This window comes from Hippoglossus stenolepis, chromosome 17 (genome assembly GCF_022539355.2).
Source record: "Hippoglossus stenolepis isolate QCI-W04-F060 chromosome 17, HSTE1.2, whole genome shotgun sequence".
Lineage (NCBI taxonomy): Eukaryota > Metazoa > Chordata > Actinopteri > Pleuronectiformes > Pleuronectidae > Hippoglossus > Hippoglossus stenolepis.
In genome coordinates this window covers 1,012,393-1,019,870 of record NC_061499.1, presented here as the reverse complement: position 1 = coordinate 1,019,870, position 7,478 = coordinate 1,012,393, and positions in this window count along the sequence as shown.

Sequence of the window (7,478 nt, the reverse complement as noted above, 5' to 3'; positions counted from 1 at the left end):
GAAATTAAAACGTATTGCACAACTCTTCTCCGGTGCACCAGGATTTATTTTCAAATTGTTCTCAGCGATTTGTCTTCATCGGGGCCGTTGCACCACCCGAGTTGTGTAAGCAATTTGGATTTACTTTACACTGGTCTGCTCCTCGCTGTGTGTGTCTCTGTTAAGTGATAAATTGTTGAATCTTGGTCTTCCTCAGTTTATGTCTCCATTTCAGGATATTGCGGTAATTTGTAATGATGCTAGTGACTCAGGGATGAAGGTGTTTTCTGCTTTCTTGTCTTATGTTACACTTATCGTGAGGCTTTTTTTTTTTAGATAGTTTCATCTGTTATGATAAATTGTGAAAAATGTGTGTTTTTCAGGCGAAAGGGAGGTTGTTTAATTTCGTTTTTTGAGGTCGGAGCAAGACACACGGGAGTTGAGAGAGGGAAAGAGAGGGGAATAGAGAAAGGAGAACAACGTCCCTTATTTTAGAGAAAAATAAACATTGCCCAAACACCAGAACAGCGAATGATGTCAGGGTTTACAGGTCACCCAACACAGACCCATTTCTCACAGGGGTGACATTTTACAACAGGGCCCGGAGGAAGGTAATCACTTGTATCTGGCGCTGTGCTCACTCCTCCTCCTCCTCCTCCTCCTCCTCCTCCAACCTTCAGACACCATCACGCACACGAGCGCCGCACGTTCACCCTGATCCAGCACTTTGACCCAACCCCGAGGCGGAGGTAAAGCATCATTTTAGAACCAGTTTCCTCTTTAACCCTCATCCCACTGGGCGAGACGCTGTGATAAGACTGACCCTCCACGTCACCCTGGAGATTGAGCGGTGGCAGCAGCAGTCTTCGTTTCACAGATTGTAAATAAAGAAGGACGACTCCACTTCCTGCCTCAATCCAGATATGAAGCCGAAACATCCTGGATAGAAGCGCTGCCATCCTGCGGCGATGACGTGATGTGAAGCCGGAATCTGCACAGTAGCAAATATGTTGTTTAACCTTCGTATTTTTACTTTCAACTATCTTTTTGTTCACTGATCAGTTAGGAAGCAGTGAAGTTCCCTGTTTTTATATGACTTGAAAATGGCCGCCGTGTGAATATGGTCTATTGGGACCCGAGACACGTGGACCTTTGGTTTCTCGTGTGTCCACAAATGTGATGATGACAGGAAATTAAACGTATGAATCTTCCATCTTTATATACACTCTAAGTTTCATTATGTTTGATCTGAGGGGGACACTTTATTATCTCTTAAGCTCATTTGAGAGACACAGCGACATTAAATGTTGTCTCGTCGCACAGTGCTGGTCCCAGAGCGGCTGACAAGTTGGCTCTCAAACCAACTGCTGCAGGGAAGATATATCTGTGTTGACACTCTCTTTTCATGTTTTTATTATAAGTTTTAAAAGTGAACCGTCTGAGACTTTCAGAGATATCACCTCCCTGAGTCCACTGTCCTTCAGAAAACGTATATTCTTCATTCCTCCTCTTTTCTCTCTGCCCCTTTTCTTCATCTTAATCATTAGCAAGACAAAACCTTTAATTCCAAACTCAGCATCTTTACTGAGCGACATGGTTGACGGGTCAGTCTGTTTACGAACGTGGCCCCCGCAGAAAGCTGAGTCTGTTATTTTGTCTCTTGGATGCCGATGAACCAGCTTCTTTGACGATGCGGCGCTTTGTGGAAAATGTCATTAATCACTCGGAAGCCGACACGTGTTTTTTCACGATGTCTGTGAGTATACAACCAACTGCAGGAGTGTGGATGGAGGTCGTTACAGATACGCAGCTAAAACTCTCATTTGGAGGTCGTTTAGTTTTAAAATGCCGTTTTAAAAAGACGTTAGTATTTATTCAGCCCTATGCATCAGTTCTGCATTACACTGGAGAGCTCTTATGTGTGCCCCCCCCATGTCAGCTGTCCCCCTTAGAGGATCAGCAGTATAGATAATGGATGGATAATTCTGTCCTGCCATCTTTAGAGATAAATAACTGATTTCATTGCTCCACTTGTCCTCGTGTATTTCCTGATGAAAAAGAGCCCTGGTTACGATACAGGAATTTTTTCGTCCTTCATTGAAGAAGGAAAAAACTGACAAAAGCGTAAAAACATAGAAAAAAACAATATGCATAGGTGTTTTTTCGGAGTAATATCGTTTTAATATGTTTAATTCTTTGCACTTTCAAATTCAGCTAAATACTGTTTATTGATGCATTAGAATGTCACTCAGCCCATCACCCGTCACATGTCTGGCCGTGAATGTCACCCTCTTGCTGTTGATGATAAGAAACTCCCAGGCTACAGTTTACCAATGTTGCTGGAGAAGCTGCCCTTCCAACTAAATGCACCCGAATGCGTGACACGTCGTATTTACCACTTCAGAAGTTTCAACTAGGAGCTTAGAAGGATGACTTGAAGGCAGTATTAAACCAGGCAACATGAAAAAGATCAACTCGCTGTAAAAAACGCCACAAAAACTACCACAAAACTTGGCAAAGCACATTCCTCTCACTCAGGGCTGTGGATTTAAAATATACTCTCTGCAGAATCCTACAGCCTGTTCTCCCCATAACCATCCAATGATCATATAGGAATAATTTACCTCAAACATTTTAATAGAATCACCATCCGTGCATGTATGTCAGTCAAAACAGCCCCTGAAGTTTGAAGGATTATCGAACACTGAGTTGGCCCTCGTATTTGCGTGCCGGACTGCTGCCAATAGGCTTCCGGATTTGGCATTTTAAATTTTGTTCACTTCCAAAAAACACACAAATGTCCATCAAATTGTTCCATATTTCTTCTGGTGGACGTCAGAAGTCAGGCTGTTTGAATCCTCGCTACAACTTGGCTCCGAAACACTTGGAACGTGATGTACAAGCTGCTTGGAGAGCTGTGATAGATATGTTTGGCTTGTTTTGTGAAGCTGCAGCAAGATGGCGAGTTTAGAAAGCAGCTGAGATGCAAGTAAAGGCACGGTGTTTTGGTTTCGCTGAAGATAACGTGCTTTTGAACACGAGTTTCAAGTTGGCTGCAGGTGCGTGCATGATGGGCAGGGCTGTAGCTGGAGGAGACTGAGACCTTGTGTGAGATTTACGCTATAATGTGTCCTTTAAAGATTGTTTGCTATTTACCATTTTCTTCCTCTTGGTTTATGTCAGCATCCTAACATTTGCTAATTAGCACTCAACAGAAAGCACAAGTAAGGATGTTGAAGTGTGGGGTCATCTGTGCCCTAATGTGACACTTAGTTTGCCCTCAAGTCACAAACCAGATGTATGAATCATCTCTCTGGTTATCTCAGAACCTGCTTACACCACAGCCCCAAACTCTGTTTCCTGAGCACATCAGTGAGAAGTTCCTGACGGAGTTTTCATTAAGGGAACGCTGTTCCTCTGAGGAAGAGCTTTTCTCTCAGAGTGTATTATTGTCCGTTGATCCCTCCTCATGTAACTACCCCCTCCCTCAATAAACCCTTAACCTGGTCCCCCTCAGTGGGGAGCCCTCGCTGTGATTGACAGGCACCTCTCACCCTCTGTTCCACTGCGTTTAGAGACTGAAAGATTATCCACCAAGTGGAAGCCCCCTCCGATTTTCTCCATCTTTTCATAGGACCAAGCCCTGATCTGTTAGTCCCTTCCCCCACCACCATAAAAACATACCAATCTATACCCACACAAATCAAAACATACAAGATCTGTGTGTGTGTGTGTGTGTGTGTGTGTGTGTGTGTGTGTGTGTGTGTGTGTGTGTGTGTGTGTGTGCGCATCTTGTGTGTGTGTGCATGCAAGTCCTTGTTGCCCTGCAGCTTCAAATATGAGGTGAGGATAACAGAGCAATGGGAGTGCTGCATATAAAATTCATGGGCTGGTTGTGTACAAAATAATAAGGGAGAGAGCTCTCACAGCTTCCAGCTCTTCTAATGCAGCTAAACAGTGTGTGTGTGTGTGTGTGTGTGTGTGTGTGTGTGTGTGTGTGTGTGTGTGTGTGTGTGTGTGTGTGTGTGTGTGTGTGTGTGTGTCAGTGCTAATGCAGGTTCATCATTTGGTGGATCACAGCCACACTGAGGTAAATAACTCAGTAGGTGTTCGGGGGCTGGCCGACTGGCACTGAGGTAGGAGTTGATTTATTTCACTCTCTGGAATGACAGAGGGAGGGATGGAGGAAGAGATCAAGGGGTAGATAGATGGAGGGTTGGACGGGTGGATGGTGGAAGGGGAAAGGTGAAGGCGGGCGGAGAGGAGAGGTGATTGAAGAGCCAAGGCCGGAGGGACGACCCGGCCCAATCTGTATACAAGGCAAAAACATGAATAAAGAGAGACGGATGAACAGATGATTTGTGTGTTTCTTAAAAGACAGGAGGGTTAAACACACACACCTGCAGTGCAGCTCAGGACAAAATGATTTGAGGGTTCAACACTTTGCTTCAAGCTTTTCAGCTGTAATTTGTGACGGAGAAGAGAGAGCGGCGGATTTTGCTGATTTCTCATGTTTTAACCAGCACTTCCAAACCATTCCAGGTGTTTTCTGGAAAAGAAATGTGCACTTGTGACCTTCCCGTGTTTGAGCTGTGAAAGGTTCAGCCAGAGAGCGACTTTCCCTTCGTTGTTTCATTAGAATACATTTCAGAGCTGACACTGCCAAACGATTTCAGAGGAAAGACAGATGAAAGAAAAGTCAGAAATGAATAAACAGACTTTTATTTTTGGTTTGCAGGGATATGTATTTCCTTCTCTTCTCATCCTGTTAATCATTTCATGACCTCAGGTTTTTATTGCAGCCTCTTGGGGGAATCCCGACCTCCAGGCTGTGAACCACAGGTTTCATGGCCTCCAGGAGTGAGGAAGCACAAAGTGGTAAGACATGAATTATATACTCAGTTATTCAAAGCCTGCCGACTTCACATTTAAAGTGAAATGTAAAGGAAAACAGCATTAGCTTCTGCCTGGTTTCCTCTAAGTAGATGAATAGATCTGGTTTGCTACTGGATTTTTACATATCAGCACTGTAATTATTTTAACTAACCAGTCGACCTACAGGGTGAATCCCTTTGTGACCGAGATAAATACCTTTATATATATACAGCACTTGGCATGTGAGTTGATCTAAAGCGATTTGGATTTTGTTTACAACATAATTACAGCAGGAATTAATTTACTCAGTTTCCTCTACAAGGCCAAACAGGCCTGGAGCCAGAGCTTACTCATTATTTATGTCACACAAATTCCCCCCAAAATGCATTTATGTGGCCTTTTGCATTTTATTGCCCAAAGAGATTATCTGCCAACCATGTGATGGTTTCAATTATATAGTTATTTTCAAATTAAATCTTTTTAAGGATGAGCATAATAACGTCAGCGTTCAGCTGCAGTGAATCTTTGCTGTGTTGGTTGTAGCCTCAGATGAAGATGTGAACCAACGAGTGGAAACAACAAGATGTTATTCATTCTAGAAACGGAACAAGATGGTGAATGTCTTTAATTTTCTTTAACTACTTAATTAATTACTTTAATTTGTTTGTTTAATGGTATTTAGAACTGCACAACTGCTCTTTATAATTTAGCCTGGAGGTCATGATATAAGGTTCTCCGGTTTTAAAATGTCTGACGTGCCACCTCATCAGCACAAACTAGTTGTCAGCCCATATCTGCCCAGTCAGAACCAAAGTCATGGCCTCTCTTGATGTGTGATCCCACAGCTACAGTCTGAAAAACAGGTCACACACAGTTAAAGACCTGATCAGTGATTCTGAACAAAGCTTGCTGCTCTGCATATGATAATCAAGTTTAAATTATTCATTAGTTCTATAGGAATTTTAGCCTTCAAACTACAATCTTGTAAATTAGAAAATGACAACATAACACCAGCACATCACAATAAACATCAATATGCAAAGGTTAATAGATTTTTTTAAAGACAGATATTGATTTTCAATAACCAGCAGTTTGTCATTGCTCGGACAGCTGAGAACAATAAGGTCCTTCTCTGAATAATGAACAAAAGTCCGTCATGTTTAGCTAAAGTTACAGCTTTACTCAGACCCAAGGATTCTTTGAGCTAAATGCTAATGTCAGCATGCTAACATGCGCACAATGGCAATGCTAACATATTGAGGTTTAGTGGGTATAATGTTAACCATGTTGCACAGCACCTGAGACCATAGACTGTATATAAAGATGAGGAGTCGCGCTATTGAGGTTCCTGTCTTTTTATGAGTTTATGTCTTCTACTGCACCCAAACACCAGGGGGCGAACGAGACGCTTTGGCTTCACTTTTTCATGTCGTCCATCTTTATATCGTCTCCAGCTGAGAGCAACAGGGAAGCCATTGATCGTGCAGATATTTGGTCATAAACCAAAGCACTGGACAAATTGACCCCTTCGACCCGATGGTGGAGCCAAAAGAAAATTTTAAGAATCACTAAGGTTGTTACTGTTCATCCCATGAGGAACATGAACGTCTCAATGATCAAACCATGAACCTCCATTTGGAAAAATGCAACTGTCCGCCTCCAGCAAATAGACAGCCTCGGAAAAAAGCCCTTTGCTCACATTCAGAGGGAAAATACCAAGTTGATTTACTGTTATGAAATCATGCATCATTCCTCCTACCAACATTATTTCTACTTAAATCATGAAGATGATGTTTACCCAACCTTAACAAAGCAGTGGTGATTTCATGACTTGTATTTTTTAATGCACTGACAAACAATTTAGTTGTTTAATTATGAGCAATCGTTGCGGTGATTGAGCACTTTGTTCCATCTGTTCCTTTAACGAGATAAACCTTGAATCACGTGCTTGTGTTTTAGGGTTCAGATAAGGAACGGGCAGACAGACAGAATGCATCATGAACTTGAACGTGTCAGGGTGGAGGCAGTTACTTTCAGCAGTCAACAGATGGCAGGATATAGCTGGATCATTTGTATGCCGCAGCACACACGCCCACACACACACACACACACTAAAACAGACAGACACACAGACACACACACACACACACACACACACACACACACACACACACACACACACACACACTAAAAGAGACACAGCAGGGGCCGGCTGAATACATCGAGAGCCTTCAGAGGACAGAAGGTTTCCCTGCGCTTCTGTGATTAATGGGCTGATTGAGGCTGGAGCCAAAATGGAGGGTGGGCCAGTTTGCAGCGCGCTAATGAGGTGATAATGGGGAGGTGGGCGGCCGGGTCTGCCACCCTGCAAAGTGGTGGAAGCATCGTGGGGAAGGTTTCAGCGGCAGCCAGATAGCCGAGCTTTCCAAAGGGCGGCCATGTGTTATTTCTCAGAGAAGTGTTTTGAACAGTGAACTGTGTGTGGAGGGAGGCGTGGGGCTGCTCCCAATCGATTCTTACACAAAAGAATAGATGGTTATTTGGTTTTGCCTGAAAGCTGAAGTCATGGTGCTCGAGCAGCGAGAACATTACTACGCAAAGAAATGTAAATGTTACAGCCGGAG